This window comes from Hemitrygon akajei, chromosome 2, assembly GCF_048418815.1.
Source record: "Hemitrygon akajei chromosome 2, sHemAka1.3, whole genome shotgun sequence".
In the NCBI taxonomy this organism is placed as follows: domain Eukaryota; kingdom Metazoa; phylum Chordata; class Chondrichthyes; order Myliobatiformes; family Dasyatidae; genus Hemitrygon; species Hemitrygon akajei.
This window is the reverse complement of record NC_133125.1, coordinates 179,663,306-179,684,268: the sequence shown is the minus strand read 5'-3', so window position 1 is coordinate 179,684,268 and position 20,963 is coordinate 179,663,306. Positions and strand designations below refer to the sequence as shown.

The 20,963-nt window shown below is 44.7% G+C and overlaps 1 protein-coding gene across 2 annotated transcripts in view; it reads left to right on the top strand.

The window, feature by feature from the left end:
• LOC140718858 (zinc-binding protein A33-like) overlaps positions 1-20,963 on the top strand; it is a 46,564-nt gene that overhangs the window by 13,112 nt on the left and 12,489 nt on the right. For both annotated transcript variants that reach the window (XR_012096819.1, XR_012096818.1), the window contains exon 5: positions 18,490-18,608. The gene's annotated coding sequence lies outside the window, so the exon portion shown is untranslated. The remainder of the gene's footprint in view (positions 1-18,489; positions 18,609-20,963) is intronic.

The window sequence follows — 20,963 nt, the reverse complement described above, 5'->3', positions numbered from 1 at the left end:
AGACACCCGCACTCTAAGCCCTGGGTTTCCTTCCCACAGTCTCTATGTTTCCAACCTCCCATTCTTCTGAAAAGAGGAGAACATCAATGCCAGTCCCCAACCCCATGCAGCTCTGCAAGTGCCAATCTTTGGGCACCACCAAGAATGACCAACCCACAGAATTCTCTCCACTCCAGTGACAATCCTGACTGGATGGCCTGGGGACTCATTTGGAATTCCTTTGGTTGTTCCACATGGCACAAAGGGCAGACAGAAACACCAGCATCTGATACCAGAGGGTGTCCTGTCTTGGACTTTGGTTTGTGACAGTAAATCCATGTTGACCTTATTGTCTACCTGCATTGGATTTTCTTTGTAGTTCTTCTTGTTCTACCTCGATGCACTGTGTAATGATTTAAACTGTAAAGACAGTATACAGGTCACACTTTTCAGTACACCCCAGTACGTGTGAGAAAAATAAACCAATTCCAATCCAGTCACCTCTCCCTCTTCTACACTAAAGCCTAGAGTGTCCCAAAAGAAATGAAAAAAATGCTGCAAACACTCAAGCTGATCAGAAATATTCAACCAGTTTCTCTCTCCACAGATGCCACTTTCCATTTTCATTTCAGAATTCCAGAAACTGCTGTGTTTACTTTTGAAATTCTGAGCCTACTGAACCCATCTTCCTGTGACAACCCACTTCTTCCTGGCATCAGTTAAGTAAACTACTGGGATGCTGGAGGGAAAGGTGTAGGAGACAGGAAGAAACACATGATTCACCTTTACATTGAGAATCTTTGTAGTTACTAATGTTTCGAGTCCAGTTTTCTCCCATTTGAGAAGACGTATAAAATCTGAACTAGAGTTTCCCTTTGGTTTAGCTAGGCTGGTGGTGTAGCGGCATTAGCAGTGGAGGTAGATGGTCCCGAGTTCGAGACCAGCCGGGACCCAACCTGGGCAGCAGCAGTATCAATGTGGAAAAGGGAACTGACAATCTACTTCCGTATCTTGCCACGAAAATCCTATGGACAACTATGTCCGTCATGAATTGATGACGACTTGACGGCACTCAACAAAAATGAGAATAAATACAAGGAAAAAGGAAATTTCATTTCCATAGCCCCTTTCCCCTCCTCAGTTTGTATCTCAGTGCTTCACACACAGTGAAGCTACTTTTAAAGTCCAGGTGAATATGGCAGAGACAGAACACAGAACTGTATAGTACAGTATGGGCCCTTTGGCCCAGCACGTTGTGCCAACCTAAATAAGACCAGTTGACAAATAATCTAACCCTGTTCTCTAATTTTCTCACGTCAGTGGATTTATAGAAGTGTTTTATAAAAGTCCCTATTGTATCAGCCTCTTCTGGCAATGCATTCCAGGCACTGACCACTCTCTGCGTATAGATAGACAACAGACATCTCGGGTAGGCTTTCCACCGCTCACCGTAAACGGATGCCCTCTGATATTGTTCATTGCTGCCCCTGGGGAAAAGGACTGGGATGATACAGTGTAGAGGATGGGCAGCCTCTGGACAGTAAGACCCCACAGAACACAGTGTGGGTATGACCAGGTCAGACAGTAAATAACTACATCTTTTGGCCAGGGAATTTGGGCCAATGCTGCCCCTGGGGAAAAGTGACTGGGATGTTGCTGTTCTCTGGGCTGCAAATCCCCACAGAATGTGGTGTGGCTATCACAAGGTCTGACAGTGTAATAATTGTTGGCCAGGACACTGGGGACAATGTCAGAATTTACTCCAAGATGGAGTTCAGTACCCCCTCACAATGCAGACAGGTCTCAGATTAGTAAATCAGCAGTTTGCAGGAGATTCCTTGGGACTGCGAGGAACTTTGCCGGTGCCCAGACTTGAACTAACAACTTCCTTTCTGCAATAATGCCACTGGTCAACCAGCCACACGCCAGACCTTCTCTCTTCTCATAAGACATCAGAGCGGAACTAAGCCATCTGGCCCTCTGAGTCTGCTCCACCATTCAGTAAGATCAGGGCTGATCCGGCTGTAGATTCACATCCACCTCTCTACTTTTCCTCATGACGATTAATTCTCCTGACATGCAATGATTGAATCTAACTGTGAGTAAAAAATATTTAATGAGCTGGATTCTATTGTTTCCCTGGGCAGAGAATTCCACAGATTCTCTACTCTCTGAGAAAAGTAGTTTCTCCTCAGCCCCATCCTGAATCCACTCCCCTCAAAGTTAAGGCTTTATCCGTTGTGTCTCGTCTCACCCACCAGTGAAAACAACTTCTCTGCCTCTATTATCTATCATATTTATAATTGTATTTGTTTCTTCAATGTCTCTCATTCTTCTGAATGCCAGCGAGTTTCAGAGGACCCCTCCCTCCCGTGGGACAGAAAATACAGAAGCCTGAAAGAATCTACCAGCAGGCTCAGGGAGAGCTTCTAGGCCACTGTTATAAAACTATTGACTGGTCCGTATGGTAATATGGACTCATCCTTTACCTCGTATTGACCTTGCTCCCTATTGTTCACCTACACTGCAGTTTCTCTGTAATTGTGACACTTTATCCTGTCATTGTTCTACCTCCATGGACGGTGTAATGATCTGATGTATGAACAGTATGCAATACAGGTAAATTTTCACTACATGAGGGCACATGTAGCAATAACAATTCAATATTACTGTATTTCCACGTCTGCAGTCTCTCAAAGGTCACAGGGATCAAAACAGGAAGTGTGACACTTACTCAGACTTGTAACAGGAAGTTCCGAGTAGGGAAGAGAGGACCGAGATGGCTTCTGCAAACCTTGTCCAGGAATTAACATGTCCCGTTTGTCTGGAGATGTTCACCGATCCGGTCTCCCTGGACTGCGGACATCACTTCTGTGGAGCGTGTATCTCTCAGGTTTGGGGGAGGGTTTTGGGGGATGTCTCCTGCCCCCAGTGCCGACAGGTTTTCCCCCAGAGGAACACCAGGCCCGCTCACATCCTGAGCAACGTCGCAGAGCAGGTCAGGCAGCTGAGGGTGGGGACGGCCGAGCGGACGGAGGAGTTTGTCTGCCAGGAGCACGACGAGAAGCTGAAACTGTTCTGCCAGGAGGAGCAGGAGATGATCTGCCTGGTGTGTGGCCTGTCGGCACAGCACAAGATGCACAATGTCATCCCGATAAAGGAGGCAGCCCAGGCGCTCAAGGTGCGAGATCACCCGCCTGCCCTCCCTGCCGTGCGGTCGGGGAGAGGGGCGGGTGGGTAAGTACAGGGAAACGGAGAAGGGAAACTTTGAGAGGGGTGGAGGAGGGCGCAGAGAGAGGGCGATGAAGGGCTGGGAGGAAGGAACATGTTAAGAACAGAGCAGGAGATAAGGGAATGCCTGGTTTGGAAACAGGGCGCAGCTAGGGTTGGAAGGAGAGGGACTAAAGACGTTCAAGGTGGGTGAGCGGAGGGAGGGGTGTCCAAGGGTTCGAGGGTTGTTGGAGAAGGAAGGAAAAGTCGTTTTGAAAGGGAAGAAATTCAGAGAACTTGGTAGGAGAAACAGAAGGGAAGGAAGAAGACGTTACGGGTTAGGGAGTGAACGAGGTAGAGGCGCGGGGTGTGGTGTGGCAGGAAGTGAGGGGACGACGGGCAGGTTAGAGGCTGCAAGGGAGGGGAGATGGAAGATCAGCCAGGCCATGCTCTCTTCTCGCTGTTGCCAATCGGAAGGAGGTACAAGTGCTTTCGTTCCCATCCATGTTAAGGATGAATAAGTGTGGATACCTTCATTCACCTTAACACTGAACTGATTCCACAACAATGGACACATTTTGAAGGGCTCGACAATTCAGGTTTTCAATATTATTTACTTTTTTATTATTTGCATGACTTGTCTCCTTTTACACATTGGTTGTTTGTCAGTCTTTCTTATTTTACGGCTTTCAATAATTCGTTTATGTCTTTATTTTCCTGTAAATGTAAGAAAATCAATCAAGGTAACATATGACGATGTACAAACACTTTGATAATAAATTGACTTTGAACTTTATCGGGTAGAATTGGGAGGTGTGGAGGGGAGAGGTCGAGGTGAGGCGACGGATGATGGAGGACAGTTGCAGCAGAAGGAAGACAAGTAGGACCAAACTGGAAACGATGAAACTGGAGAGAGGTGGGGGAGAAGGAGAATGAAGGAAGGGAAGAATGGGGTAAGGACGAGGTTGAGGTGAGGAAGGAAACATTATAAATTGTTGTTTGAACTCGAGTCATAAATCCGTGTAAATATGTCGTGGTGAACGCTGGCAATAACTGAACCCAGGTGCGGAGGAACGACAGATTCCTATGCAGAGACAGAAACAGGCATAAATACATTGGATTTCCAACAGGATATCTGTGACTTAACCAAGTGACATCACACTCGGATAAACTAATTTTGACTGGCGTAGGTTTGCTGCATTCTGTGATTATTTAAAAGGGCGTGGGTTTTGAGAATGTTTTATCTTCTGGTCTATTGAGTATTCATAGAACTATCATGAACCACCAGCAGGTGCTCAGCACATATGTTATACAAAGATAAAGTTACCATTACTTATTGAATTCATACAGCCTGTATACAGAGAATCATCTTCACTCTATTACAAAACCATCATCCTCTTCCATTTGCGCACTTGGCCTTTCAATGTACAATAATTATATAATACAATTATCAGTATACATAAAACTAATATTATGGCAGCATGTGATATTATCCTCACCCATGCATGTATTTAAACATTTGATCTCCAATTTCACAACTTATTCCAAGAGTCTGAGTCACGCAATAAGACATTTGCTTTATCAGAATGTCTTAATAACTTGTGTGTTTAGTCCATTGATTTATTATCTCCTTTGCCTCCTCCACAGCCTGTGTCCAGTCTACAGTCAAATGAGAAATTGGTGGCAATTCGGTAACAAAATAGACCCACAGCATCGATTCATATCAGTGCATTAGATCTTGAAGTTCTCCTTCATTACGATGGCTCCTGCTAACTGAGGCAAAGTTTGTCCTCCAGTAGTCAAATCCAAAGTCATGTTCGTAAGTACAACATTGTGACTTTCTAAGGACACTATTTCCATCCCATGATATAACTCATTGTTGCTGTTGCTTTATAATACGTCTGTCTCTCCAATGTATGTTGTAAGAAGAACTCATTAGGTTCCGGCAGAACATACAATGCACAATTCTCATAAGTACTGAAACCACAATTCAGAAGTTTCTGTTTCGTCCCTTCTTCTGTGCTCTCCCCTCGAATTTATACAATTGAGTTTGAATTTATTTAAATCTTACATCCATCCCCCAACGCAAAGGAGTAAAAATCTTTGTGTTATGACTCCGTTGCAGTATATAAACATATGAATTTATAAGTCCTATGGCTTGTAGAAAGACGCTGTCCCATAGTCTATTGGTCCTGGCTTTAATGCTGCGGTACCGTTTTCCAGCCAGAAGCAGCTGAAACAGTTTATGGTTGGGGTGACTGGTGTCCCCGATGATCTTCCAGGCCTTCTTTATGCACCTGCTGCTGTAAATGGTGGAGGGAGGCTCACGTCCACAGATGCATTGGGCTGTCCGTACCACTCTCTGCAAATTCCAGTGATCAAGTACAGTTCCTGTACCAGGCGGTGATACAGCCAGTCAGGATGCTCTCAGTGGTGCCCCTGTAGAAGATCATGAGGATTTGGGGGCTCACGCCAAACTTCCTCAGTCGCCTGAGATGGAAGAGATGCCTTTGTGTTTTGTTTGCCACAAAGTCAGTGTGTACAGTCCAGGTGAGATCTTCAGTTAACGTGAAACTACTCACCCTCTCAACTGCAGTCCCACTGAATTTAATCCTGTCTCTGTTCCTCCTGTAATCCATCATCAGCTCATTATTTTTGGACATTGAGGGAGAGCTTGTTATCTTGGCACCACTGTGTCAGGGTAGCTCTGTAGGCTGTTTCGTCACCGCTAGAAATAAGGCCAATCAAAATCGTGTCATCTGCGAATTTGATCGGCAGTTGGAGTTGTGTGTGGCAGCACAGTCGTGGGTGTAAGGGGAGTAGAGGAGGGGGCTCAGGACACAAGTCTGGGGGCACCTGCGTTGAGAGGCAGAGGTGAGGGAGCCCATCCTTAGGACCTGTCGGTGATCCAGTAGGAAGTCTAGGATCCAGCTGCACAAGGTGGGATGTAGGCCGAGGCCTCTGAGCTTCCTGTCAAGTCTGGAGGGAACTTTTATGTTGAATGATGAACGGCATTCCAGGACGTCCAGGGACGGCATTCCGGGATGTCCAGGGACGGCATTCCAGGATGTCCAGGAACAGCATTCCAGGATGTTCAGGATGTCCAGGGACAGCATTCCGGGATGTTCAGGATGTCCAGGATGTCCAGGGACGGCATTCTGGGACGTCCAGGGACGGCATTCTAACGTATGCATCGCTCTTCTCCAGCTGAGTGAGGACGGTGTGTAATGCTGTGGCTCTGGCGCAGTTGATAGACCGGTTCCATCAGTAGGTGAATTGTAGGGGCCTTTGATGACATCTTGATAAATTTATCCCTTTCCTGGGACCATTCACAACAATAGCATATGTTGGTGCGTTACTTAAGAATATCCAAGTACTCTCATGATATTTGCCCACATTGTGAACTCTTTTCAAAGAGTAGGTCAAATTATTTCCGTGTCAGAAAATGAAATACCACACCGACGTAGAACTGCCCTTTACCATCATTACACATACCCAGTATCTATTGATCAGTGTAAGTCTTCTAATATGACACAAGGGCACTTTTCCCCAACCCCTTGTTTTAGTTGCTCGTCTGATACCCAATTTTGTACTTGATGTACATTGAGCCATACCAACGAAGGCAAACAACCAACCAGTATATGTAACACAGATCTCAGCTTTATGCGTTCCCTTAGATATGAGGTCTGTGTGGTCAGTTATCAGATTTGTGGCATCTTGAAGGGACTTCAGAAATGTAACTAAATCCAGAGTTACCTGAGATGCACTCCAAACTAATTTGATAAGTTTGTTTCTGATTCTGATAATTTTCTTCAGTAATATTCAACATTTCTGCTGAAGGGGCAATATCTGGTTTCCTAACTCTGCTGTATCTGAAGTATTGACCATTGCAAACCTTGATGCATAACATATTTCCACTAATTCCAATAGTCCTCTCTTTTTCTGTTTTTGACTGAGTTTAAACTCACTCCCCCTTTGTTGTCTCCCAAGGAAATGAGTAAATAGCCGTCTTGTTGTGGACAAGCACCATTCAAACACCATTATTTCCGTTAGATTAAAAATTACCTGCATATGCTGGTACCCTGGTACCAAAGTGACAACTTCCCCTGTATCTTCTAACACTAATCCTCCCCCTTGGTGTTACACTGGATCTCACTGTATTTGGACTCTGGTGTAATTCCAGCTACTTGAAGTTGTAGGTAGTCAATTTTACATTACTCTCATCATATTGAATTAAACCTGTAACACACCTGGTAATTTCTGCTCTTATTTCCAGTTTCAAGTTTCAATCATAAATCATTTTAAGTCCATATTTTCTGTCTGTTTTCTATTCCATCCAATCCAGGCTCCTAATTGTCTTTGGACTCAATCCATCCATCTTTTCTCCCCTACCTAATTTTGTTTCCAGACAGGGGAGGCAGGAACCAACATGCTTTTTCTTTCCTTTTCTTTACAAACTCCCCTGATTCTCAGAATGTGAGAATGAAAATTATTCCTCCTTGGTTAGCTCTGTTGCAATCTACTTGAACAGCTGTTCCAATCTCAAATCTTCCAAATCAGGATTACCATGTACATCGATTGTCAGGTCTCTGATATTGGGACCATCATGTACATCGATTGTCAGGTCTCTGATAGTGGGACCATCATGTACATCGATTGTCAGGTCTCTGAAAGTGGGACCATCATGTACATCGATTGTCAGGTCTCGATATTGGGACCATCATGTACATTGATTGTCAGGTCTCTGATATTGGGACCATCATGTACATCGATTGTCAGGTCTCTGATAGTGGGACCATCATGTACATCGGTTGTCAGGTCTCTGAAAGTGGGACCATCATGTACATCGATTGTCAGGTCTCTGATAGTGGGACCATCATGTACATCGATTGTTACGTGCCAATGATGATAACATTCCCTCTTTCTCCCCCACCAATTTCAACTGTGTGATGTGGAACCATCCATTTTTTTCTGGAGAACTCAGTACCCTGTATACTGATGGACTTTGTCTATAATTCCTTAGGGCCCTGCAAACCTTGGATTTATAAAGGTTATTGTATTCTAATCATCACTTAGTCCTGGACTTAATTCTATGGGACTGACTCGAGTCAAAATAGGCTTACTCTGTGGCCTTGTCTTTCATAGTTGATGGGCTGCCACATAATTGGCCTCTTTCACTATCTCTACCAATTACTGTAACCACTTTTTCAACAAATTCCCATCTACTTCGGGTTCCCACAAGTCTGATCCAAACAAATCCTCCAACCCTCTCATGTCTTTTCCGGACATGAGTTTATGGGGGGTGTAACCTGTCGATGATGCCACTGTATTCCTTATTATCATCAGTACATAAGGCAAAACTACCTACCCTGTTGTTCCATGTTGTTTCACTGTTTTGGCCATCATACTTTTTCAAAGTTCAGTTCATCCTTTCCACAATTTCTCTAGACTGTGGTCAATAGGGTACATGAAATCTCACCTTGATCCTTAACAGTGCCATGACATCTTGCATTATCCGGGCTGTAAAATGTGGGCCTTGATCTGATTCTAGACTGAGTTAATCCCCGGTGAGTGAAAACCCTTTCCAATAAGATTTTTGCCATGGCTTTGGCCATGTTAGTCTGAATTGGGAAAGCTTCCACCCATTTGGTGAAAGAATCTACCATGATGAGATACTTGTACCACCCTGGGGTGGGCGGCAAAGGTCCAACATAATATATCTGTAAATTGTCCAAGGGCCCTCCACTAGTGTGGTATGTTGGAGGGCTCCTTTCTTTACATTTCTATCAGGATTATATTGTGGACAAATCGAGCAAGTCTTGACATAGTGTTCCATGTTGTCCTTCATCCTTGGCCACGAACACACCTCCTTCTCTTTTCCAGGGTGCTATTGGTGTCCCCATAGATCATGGTACCAATGGACCATCTGATTTCTTCCTCCCTGTGGGAGCGCAAGCTCTCCTTCAAACTGGACTACTCCATTGTTAACATGTGCACCCTTGTGCTCTTTGTATGTTTCTGAGCATGCTCCTTCTGCTTTTTCAAATTCTTTATCTTTCTTCTACTCCTCAGTTAAATCCATACCCTCAACCTGTTGTTCTTTCTGCCTTCCCATCTCCCTAATCTGTGGCTGCCATTCCTGCCTATTTAAAGCACCTTGCTTTGCTAACTCATCAGCCTTCCTATTCCCCAAAGGGGATAATTTTGAGTGGACTTTCACCTTTATGACTCCCCTTCGCTTCTTTAAGTACATATCACAGCAGAGCAGCAGATGGAAGGGGATTTCTGTCGGCTGAAACAAACCCACTTACTTCCCAAAGAGGCAAATGTTTTTGTAAGGCTATAACAAACGTACATGCTATCAGACAGTATGACAGATTCGAGCAGAGAATATTTTTGGTGTTAACCACATCTGGTACAGCTGTCACTTCTGCTGCCTGTGCACTCATGGTGTTGAGTAACCTTGAGGTTATACCAGGCCTGTCCTGGTGATCTTCAACCTCTACATATACACTGCCCCCAGTTCTCGTCTCTCCCATCTGTACTGATGAGGAGCCATTACAAAAAAATTAAAACAGGGCTTTTTCCTTTGTGTTTTCCCGTTGTTTATTATCTTTTTCTTGTGTATTGCTTTCTAATCTCCTTACCCCTCTCCAAAAATCTATGCTTGCGCTGTTCTTCTTTCAGAACCTTCCATGAGTAACAGCAAAACTTGGAACAAGCAGTTAATTCCCATTATGAAAAACTTTTACACACTTTCCAAGAAACAAGGAGAAGAAAAAAAAACAGCCTGGTGGGGGCCCTGACACACTAACACATTGATTCAACCTCTTAAGGGCATGGTCTCTTAAAACAGCTCCTGTTCATGTTTGTTGTCTCCCTTGCTCCCTCCCTCTTTCGTCTCTCTCTCTCTCTCTCTCTCACCCACATGTGGCCACATTTTACAAAATTAAAGCATACAAACCATTCACACTTTAAACCATTACAGAAAATCTCTTGTTCCTAAGGGTTAAACCATTGCCAGAATATACAGTAATAATCTGATACCATTGAGGAAATGCATGTCTCCAAGCCTTTAAAACAAAGAAATGTCGGAAGTTATTCATCATGCACACGGAAATAGCATTCAACAAGTTTGAGGTATTTACCAAATTTCCAACATACTCTGACCCTTCTGTGACTCCAATCTCTGATTTTTGTTAGGATTTAAATGACAGGAACTGTCAGCTCTACAGTTCTGGGCATAATGACCCATTTGACCACATCAGAAACAGCAGATTTCAGGGCTGTACTGCTGTTTCAGGGCCGACAGCAGCTTCCCTGATGGGGTGAAGGTGCGCTCCAGTGTTGTGTTGCTTCTCTCTGCTGGCTTCGGTCCTGGCCCGCATAATCCCCCGTGATATCCCGTGTATTTTCTCAAAGAGAAAACACTTTAGCTGCCTCAAGAGTATTCCTAAAGTTAAAATCTACCTCCCGCATTTCCTTCTGCCATGCTCTGATCATTTTCCTAAGTACCCATGCCTCATTCTGTGTAGGATTGTTGGGATCAAGCAGTTGCAACATTTCTTTAGATTTGTCGGTGTTATGAGACACAAATTTCCTTAACCATCTATTTGTGGGTTCTGGCTGTAAATGGTTGTGATCCATAGACCTACTGGAACTCCATCCAAGATGGGACAACCGATGTGATACAGGACCAGGTGGATGGACGGAGCTGTGGGATCAGGGCTGGATTTGAGAAGATGCACCAGTTCCTGCGTGAGAAGCAACAGCAGATGGAAGCAGAGCTGCAGAGAGAAGCGGACAAAATCCTAACACAACTGGGAAACAATTTAAAGAGAACCGTCGATGAAATCTCTTCTCTTGAAGGAGCAATACAAGATGTAAAAATGAGATTGGAATTTCAAGATCTCCAAGTGCTCCTCAGGGTACTGGAAGTGTCACTTCCTTGTCTGGGGGATACAAACTGTCTTAAATAACTGTGAGTGAAATTAATTATCTTGGCAAATAAGATCAAAACACCTTCCTAAGTACAGTCACTTCAGTAGAAAGTCCAAAACATTCAGGCGTAGGCAGCGGTGTTTGACCCCTGTGTGATTGCTGGAACTGAGATGGTCCTCTGCCATTGGTAACAATCCAATCCTGTGTTAGGTGTGGAAATCCCAGTGCAGTTCCTTGATGTAGCACCAGGTGGCGACCTCAGCCCCATGTGAGTGAGGATTGATTCAGCCCAAATAATTACCATGGGGGCACCATGGTAGAGTAGCAGAAGTTCGTGCATAATTCCTGTCTGCACATGGGTTTTCTCTTGGCTCTTGCCAGAAGTCAAGTCAAGTTACTTTTATTGTCATTTTGACCATAACAGCTGGTACAGTACACAGTAAAAATGAGACAACGTTTTTCAGGACCATGGTTTACATGACACAGTACAAAAAACTAGACTGAACTACGTAAAAAAAAACACAGAGAAAAAACACACACACAACAACTACAGTAGACTACAGACCTACCCAGGACTGCATAAAGTGTACAAAACAGTGTGCAGGCATTACAATAAATAATAAACAGGACCATAGGGCAGTAAGGTGTCAGTCCAGGCTCTGGGTATTGAGGAGTCTGATAGCTTGGGGGAAGAAACTGTTACATAGTCTGGTCGTGAGAGCCGGAATGCTTCGGTGCCTTTTCCCAGACGGCAGGAGGGAGAAGAGTTTGTATGAGGGGTGAATGGGGTCCTTCATAATGCTGTTTGCTTTGCCGATGCAGCGTGTAGTGTAAATGTCCGTGATGGTGGGAAGAGAGACCCCGATGATCTTCTCAGCTGACCTCACTATCCGCTGCAGGGTCTTGCGATCTGAGATGGTGCAATTTCCAAACCAGGCAGTGATGCAGCTGCTCAGGATGCTCTCAGTACAACCCCTGTAGAATGTGATGAGAATGGGGGGGTGGGAGATGGATTTTCCTCAGCCTTCACAGAAAGTAGAGATGCTGCTGGGCTTTCTTTGCTATGGAGCTGATGTTGAGGGACCAGGTGAGATTCTCCGCCAGGTGAACACCAAGAAATTTGGTGCTCTTAACGATCTCTACCGAGGAGCCGTCGATGTTCAGCGGGGAGTGGTCGCTCCGTGTTTCGTTCACATTAAGAGACAGGTTGTTGGATCTGCACCAGTCCATTAGCTGCTGCACCTGCTCTCTGTAAGCTGACTCGTCGTTCTTGCTGATGAGACCCACCACGGTCGTGTCATCGGCGAACTTGATGATATGGTTCGAGCTGTGTGTTGCAGCACAGTCGTGGGTCAGCAGTGGACTGAGCACACAACCCAGGGGGGCCCCGTGCTCAGTGTGATGGTGTTGGAGATGCTGCTCCCGATCCGGACTGACTGAGGAATTTGCAAGCCAGTGGGGAAATGGGCTGTCCTGATTCACACCAGCAAACCCGCCCTGTTACCCGTGCCCACACAAACACAGATAGTGTCTCTCCTCTCCAGATACCCTTTTCCCAAAACCAGTCCCACATTCCTGTGGAATGTCCAACTCTGCTTTTGCTTCTGGCTGCTTCTGATCAGATCTCCACCAAAGCAACCTTCAAACCTACTCTCCTTTTACCTCATCTCCCTTCCTCTCCCCATCCTTCCCTGCCCCTGTCTGTTCCCAATTTGTACCCACATCCTGACTACTGCTCAGAGGCCTGTATGTAACTCCCATCAGGGTCTTTTTGCCCTTGGAGTTCCTTAACTCTACCCACAAGGATTCTACATCTTCCAATCTCATCACGTCTTTCTAAGGTTTTGTTTGAATTTTTTTTCCAACACAGCCACCCACTCCCCTCTGCCTACCTGCCTGTCCTTTCGATACAATATGTACCCTTGGATATCGAGCTCCCAACTATGACCTCTTAGCCACGACTCAGTGATACCTATGCTGTTATAATGACCAGTCTGTAACTGTGCTACAAGATCACCTACCTTATTCCGCTTACTGCGTGCATTCAAATCACCATCAATATTCATCACCCTTTATGATCTTGTCCCCCGTTACACTGCACTCAGTCCACTGACTGCAATTTTTCTCCCTTGTCTGCCTGCCCTTCCTGACAGACTCACTACACACTGCCTCTGTCTGTATACCAACTGCCCGCTCACTCAGTTTCCCATTCTCCTGCCAAGTTACTTAAAACCCTCCCCAGCACTTCCAGCAAACACGCCCGCAAAGGGTATTGGTCCCCCTCATTCAGGTGTCACCAACCCTCTTCTGTCATGCCCTCCCCAGAAGAGACCCCGATGATCCAGAAATCTGGGACCCTGCCCCCTTCATCAGTTCCTCAGCCACACATTAATCGGCCAAATCCTCCTATTCTGACACTCCCCGGCGTGTGACAAAGGCAGCAATCCAAAGATTACTACCCTGGAGGTCCTGCTTTTCAGCTTTCGATGTAGCTGACAAAATTCTCTCTGCAGGACCTCCTCCCTTTTCCTACCTGTGTTGGGGCTTTTCTAACCTCCGTTCCTCTGAGGCAGCTGGACTGTGCTGGAGTGGTGGAGATGAGAGGGAGGTGGTTCCAATGCATTACTTGTTCATCGGTCACTGAAGGTGAATGAGCAAGTGCAGCAGGCAGTGAAGAAGGCTAATGGAATGTTGGCCTTTATTACAAAGGGAATTGAGTACAAGAGCAAGGAAATCCTCTTGCATTTGTACAGAGCCCTGGTGAGACCACACCTGGAGTATTGTGTACAGTTTTGGTCTCCAGGGTTAAGGAAGGACATCCTGGCTATAGAGGAAGTGCAGCGTAGATTCACCAGGTTAATTCCTGGGATGTCCGGACTGTCTTATGCAGAGAGGTTAGAAAGACTGGGCTTGTACACGCTGGAATTAAGGAGATTGAGAGGGGATCTGATTGAAACATATAAGATTATTAAGGGATTGGACAAGATAGAGGCAGGAAATATGTTCCAGGTGCTGGGAGAGTCCAGTACCAGAGGGCATGGTTTGAGAATAAGGGGTAGGTCATTTAGGACAGAGTTAAGGAAAAACTTCTCCCAGAGAGTTCTGGGGGTCTGGAATGCACTGCCTCGGAAGGCAGTGGAGGCCAATTCTCTGGATGCTTTCAAGAAGGAGCTAGATAGGTATCTTATGGATAGGGGAATCAAGGGATATGGGGACAAGGCAGGAACCGGGTATTGATAGTAGATGATCAGCCATGATCCCAGAATGGTGGTGCAGGCTCGAAGGGCTGAATGGTCTACTTCTGCACCTATTGTCTATTGTCTATTACAGTCACAGCACTTCCACAGGGCTGGGCTGGTGTGGGTGGGGCAGCACGGTGACACAGTGAGTAGAGCAGCTGCAGCTCAGCTTGAGTGACCCAGGGTTCAATAGAGACCTTTATTGGTGCTGTCTGCGTGGAGTTTGGCATTCTTGTTATACCCACCTGGTTTCCCCCACCCCACCCACAAATATCTGAAAAGCATGTCGGTTAGTAGCCTAATTGGCCACTGTAAACTGTCTCCAGAGGGTAGGTAAACGGGAGCTGATCGTAATGCGGAGGGAATGAAATGGTGTTATTGGATGGTCAGTGTGGACACAGCGGATGAAGGGTCAACACTAACAAAATGGGGGAGGAACTGTTTCACACAAAATGCAGGTGAAATGGTGTCACATACAGTTTTTTGGGGAACTTCACACGAGATGCTGGAGGAGATTCTTTCACGTGGATCACTGGAGGAGTTGTTTCACACAAGTGCAGAGAGAACCCTTTCACACAAGATGTTTGGGGGAATATTTAATCCAAAAATGCAGGGTGATTTCTTGCGCACAATTTGTGGCAGGGACTTCTCCGCACAAAACACAGGAGGAATATTCTCACACAAAATGTAGGGGGAGCTCTTTCACGTAAAGTGCAGAAAGAACTGTTTCACTTAAAACTTTTCAAAGTTCAAAGGTTCAAAGGTCCAATTTAACGTCAGAGAAATGTATACAATATACATCCTGGAAGGCTTATTTTTCGCAACCATCCATGAAAACAGAGGAGTGCCCCAAAGAACGAACAACAGTTAAACTTAAGAACCCCAAAGTTCCCCCCAGTTCCCCTCCCCCCCGTGCATAAGTGGCAGCAATGATCCCCCACCAGCAAAAAAAAGCATTGGCACCCACCACGCACATGTGTGAGCAAAGACACAGACTTGCAGTTACCCCAGAGACTTCGCATTCCACCCGACACTGGACATACCGCAGGTTCTCTCTCTTCCTCATAAGGAAGAAGGAGGTGTCTCCGTTTTTTCCCCAGCGGGCGGGAGACATAACTACAACCCACTGGTTTACGATGTTAAAAGCCAGTTACACCGCTTTTTCCGAGCTCTGTTCCCAAAGATCCCGGGTCTTTGGGCGCACAGAAGCAGATTTTCCGGTAGATATCAGCCGACTGGTGTAAGCGTAAGAGGTCGTTCATTGGTGAAACAGTGGTCGTCAGCCTGGGGCCAGTAAAAAGTGAGCAGGTGTAAGCAGAGCGGCCATTGTGTGAGCGCTGCAAGGTTAGAGTGGTTCTGTTAAAGTAGAATCTGAATAAAACCCGGGAGACCAGCTTCTTATCGTCACCACGGTTTATTGCACACTCCCCTGCTGGAGTTAGAGTCCCAGTTGTCAAAGGGAAGACACGTAAGCACTGCCACCATCTGACAAGAGGACTGCTTCTCTCTGGTTACAGCTGTATATTTATACATAGTAAGTCCCATACATTACTGTTGCAAGATGTCATTAGAAGTGGTATGCCCACCAAGTCTGTTGGTGCAAAATTTAGTTATGGATAAGAGAGTCCATTAAATCAAGGTTTAATTACAGATGGATGTGTTATCCAGTCCTTATCAGTTATTCCCTTTGCTAGACCCTGACTTAATTACAGATGGATATTCATTCCTGTTGTTATCGGTGAGTCCTCCTCCTGCCTACTCAAACGAGAGTACAATGTACAATTTATCAAATTCTCAATGCCTCTCTGCAAATTAAGAGAGAACTAGTATAAGCCGGATTTTTTGCGAACTGCTGAAGACAGAGTTTACTTCAGTTCAAAAATTCCTGTTCAGTCCCAATTATTCTTTTAGCCAGAGGTTACATAGGTTCAAAATGATTTTTTTTATATATCCTCAGTTCCTCAGTTTGGACTTGGCTCAACATGCTTGGGTGAGAACGGGCTTGGGCAAGCACAAACAGAAGTTCTGGGTAAGTAAGAAAGTTACCAGTAACTTTTTCCCTCAGTTAGTACATGGAGGTAGTGCACTGAGAATGAATCTGGAGTTAGAGGTATGCTCCCTGTGTGAGATGTGGGAAGTTTGTGGGACGTCCAGTCTCCCTGATAATTACATCTGCGTGAAGTGCATCGAGCTGCAGCTCCTTAGAGAGGGTGTTGAGGAACTGGAACTGCAGCTGTATGACCTTCAACTCATACAGGAAAACGAGGAGGTGATAGACAGGAGATACAGGGAGGTACTCACCTCTAGGTTACAGCAGGTGGATACCTGGGCGACTGTCAGGGGAGGTAAAGGGAATAGATAGACAGTGCCAAGTACCGCAGTGGCAGTTTGCCTTGATAATAAGTATACCGTTTAAATACTGTTGGGGGAAACAACCACCAGGGGGAAGCAGAAGTGAAGGAAAGAGAAGAGGAGTGCAGTTGTAAGGATTCCTAAGGGTTCCTTAGGTAGAGGAGCAGACAGCAGGTTCTGCGGACGTGAAAGAGACTCCCAGATGGTATGCTGCCTCCCAGGTGCTCAGGTCAGGGGTGTGTCCGATCGGTTCCACAATATCCTAAAGGGGGAGGGTGACAGCTGGAGGTCGAGGTGCTTATTGGTGCAGACTGCGTAGGTAGGAAAAGAGAGGAGGTCCTGAAGAGAGGATATAGAGAGTTAGGCAGAAAGCTGAAAAGCTCCAGGGTAGAAATCTCTGAACTGCTGCCTGCGCCACTTAGCATGTCCTAGGTGAGAGGTTCCTTAAAAATGGATGCTGTCTGCTTGGTACATTGTCTTTGAAGATGTCCTCAATGCAAGGGAAGGGAGTGCCCGTGATAGAGCTGCCTGAGTCTGCAACCTTCTGCAGTCTTTTCTGATCCTAGAAAGTGGCCCTTCCTCACAACATAAATTTTATACAACTTTTATTCAGAAGAATATAACTACAACAAAGTCCATTTTGGTGCAAGAGATCAAAGTGGTAATGGTGATTCTAAACTGATTTGGGTTTGGCTGATTGCTTCAGGAACTGAATGGTTGAAGGGAAGTAGCTGTTCAAACAGTTCAGTTCTTGAGGAGAAGAGAAGAGGGTTTTGGAGGATTTAGAGAAGTACCCTCAGAGTGAAGGGTCTGGCTGTGGAACAGTAGTTAAATATAGTCCTCGAAAGATAATTCAGGAAAAGATGGAACATGGAAATCAATCCAATGTTTCGGAGCCTTCCCTCTGGGTGAGTGTTTAGCCTTCGTGCTCCAGCCCTCACTGTGATTCTTTCCAGAGATTTCAGCAACAGTTTCACTCAATTCTACTCTCTCTCTTTTCCCTCAGGATATTCAAGCCTTTTTGAAGACGTGAGTAAATTTTATCTGAAACTCTGAGACCAGGTTGCTGTTGTGTCTCTGATGTATATTGGCAATTGATTTATTATTGTTACATTAAACTTTGTTTTAGATGCCTTCCATACAGATTATTTCCTTACAACAGTGTAGGTCATTTGATTCCAAATAATTGATAATTTAATCATTACAGAATGTCTCTCTGCTGCTTCCTGCTCCCTTCCCATTTTCCCAACCATGATTCCCCTCTCCCTGCCCCCTTCCCACTCTCAGTCCACAATAGAGACCCACCTCAGAATCGGGTTTATCATCACTGGCATATGTCATGAAATTCGTTTGTTTTCTTTTGTAGCAGCAGTACACAAAATTACTACAGTACTCTGCGGAAGTCCTAGGCTCTCTGGCTATATAAATGTGCCTAAAACTTTGGCACAGTATTGTATTACAGTGGAAAACAGCAACAGAGTGCGGAATGAAGTGTCACAGTTACAGAGAGAGTGCAGTGCAGGCAGACCGTAAGGTGGAAGGCCATGACGTGGTAGATGGATGGATCCATTATATCATCCAAGAGGACTGTTCAATAGTCTTATAACAGCGAGATAGAATTTCCCATTGAACCTGGTGGTGTCTGATGGGAGGGGTGGGGAGAAGGGAAAATGTCCATGGTGGGTGGGATATTTAATTACGCTGGCTGGTTTACTGAGGCAGTGAGAAATGTAGACAGAGTCTTTAATTTCTCACCCTGACTCTGTAGGTGTGAGTTGCCGGTTTCCCGTCCTGGAGTGGTGTCTGTCGATCTTCCTGAGAATGTGACTGAAGGAAGGTTGAGGTATCTCAAAGTGTGGAAGGAAATGAGAGCCGTGGTTTCACCAGGTACCTTTCTCTTTCTCTGTAATTCCCCTTCTCCCCACTGCCCCGCCTTCTCTGCGGTAATTTCAGAAACTCCAAGGCTCCAGATGCTACAGTCTACCATCTGTCATCAGGCATGTTCAAAGTTCCTGGTACATTTATTATCAAAGTATGTATAAATTATACAACCGTAAGACACAGGAGCAGAATTTAGCCATTTACCCACCGAGTCTGTTCCACCATTCAATCATGGCTGATCCTTCTTTCCCTTCCTCATCCCCACTCACTGGTCTTCTCCTCGTAACCTTTGATGCCATGTCCAATCAAGAACCTATCAATATCTGCCTTAAATACACCCAATGACCTAGCCTCTTCAGCTGCCTCTCACTCCTTCTAAGTTGCAGCGAGTACAGACCCAGAGCCATCAAGTATTCCTTATTTGATAACCCTTTTATTTCTGGAATCATCCGTGTGAACCTCCTCCAAACCCTCTCCATTGCCAGCACATCTTTTCTTCAGTGAGGAACCCCAGACTCTTCACAATACTCAAGGTGAGGCCTCATCTGTGCCTTATAAAGCCTCATCATCACATCCCTGCTCTCATATTCTAGACCTCAAAATAAATGCTAATAAATAAAATAAAATAAATTAAACCCAAATTTATCTGATCAGTGTTCCCAATGTAACCAAGAAATTGGTACTTTTTTACATTCTACTTGGTCTTGTTCTAAAATTCAACCTTTTTGGACAAATTTAAGAGTTTTACTGGAACAAATTATTGGAACACAACTTCCACATAACCCAATATTATTTTTATTAGACGATATTGAAGGGATAAAACCGAAACCCAAATTGAATAAATATCAGAAAGAATTCATAAAAATTGCACTGGCAGTAGCCAAAAAGGCTACTGCAGTTACTTGGAAATCGGATTCATACTTAAGTATAGATTGTTGGAAGAAAGAAATTTCCAGCTGTATTCCACTTGAAAAAATTACTTGTAATTTAAGAGATAAATATGAAACATTTTTGAAAATTTGGCGCCCTTATTTACAAAAGACAGGATTAAATATATAGGTGCTCCGAAGATAAAATAATTGGTTATTTGGGGAAAGAAATAAATATATATACTAAAGTTATTACGAACTCCGTGGAGCATGTGGGGATCTTCCAATATCCAGGCATTCTTTCTTTCTTTTTTCTTCTTTTTCTTTTTCTTTTCTTCTACAGGGATGTTGGGGGGAGGGGTTAAGGGGAGGGGGGAAAGGTAGATAATTTTTTTCCTTCTGTAATCATTTGAAAACTCAATAAAAAAATAAAAAAAATTTAAAAAATGCTAATGAATGCAAACATTGCATTTCCCTTCCTCACCATCAACTGAACCTGCAATTTAACCCTTAGTGTGTTCTGCACAAGGACTCCCAAGTCCATTTGCATCTCAGATTTCTGAATTTCCTCCTCATTTAGAAAATAGTCTGCACATTTATTTCTACTACCAAAGTGCATGACCATGCATTTTCCAACATTGTATTTCATTTCCCACTTTCTTGCCCGTTCTCCTCATCTGTCTGTTCTTCTGCAGCCTTCCTGTTTCCTCAACACTACCTGCCCCTCCACCAATCTTCGTATAATCTGCCAACTTGGCGACAAAGCCACCTATTCCATCATCGAAATCATTTATATACAACATAAAAAGTAGTGGTCCCAAAACTGAGCCCTGCGTTACATCACTAGTCACTGGCAGCCAACCAGAAAAGGATCCCTGAAATCATGCTCACTGTCTCCTACCAATCATCCAATTCTCTAACAATGCTAGTAAATTTCCTGTAATACCATGGGCTTTTAACTTGGTAAGCAGCCTCATTTATGACACCTTGTCAATGGTATTCCTCATTTTCCCCAGAAATTAACATCATTTCAGCTCTGCTGTCATCCTTGCTAGCTTCTCCTTCCGATTTACTTTGGCCAATTCCTTTCTCATGCCACTGTAATTTGCTTTACTCCACTGAAATACTGCTACATCAGACTTTACTTCTTTCTCCCTATCAGTTGAGCTCAATCATATTGAGATCATTGTCTCCTAAAAGTTCTTTTACCTTAAGCTCCCTAATCACCTCCGGTTCATAACAGAATACCCAGTCCTGTATAGCTGATCCCCTAGTAGGGTCAATGACAAAGAACACAATACGAAGACAAGAAGAACAAAGTCCATTATTGTGCAAGTTGATCAAAGGGATCAAAGTGTTGCTAATCTGGAGTGATTCGTGTTGTGCAGGTTGGTTTAAGGAAAGTAACTGTTCTTGTAGCTGGTGGTGTGGGACTTCAGGCCTCTGTACCTCCTGTCTGATGGTAATGTGAGAAGATGACTTGGCCTGGGTG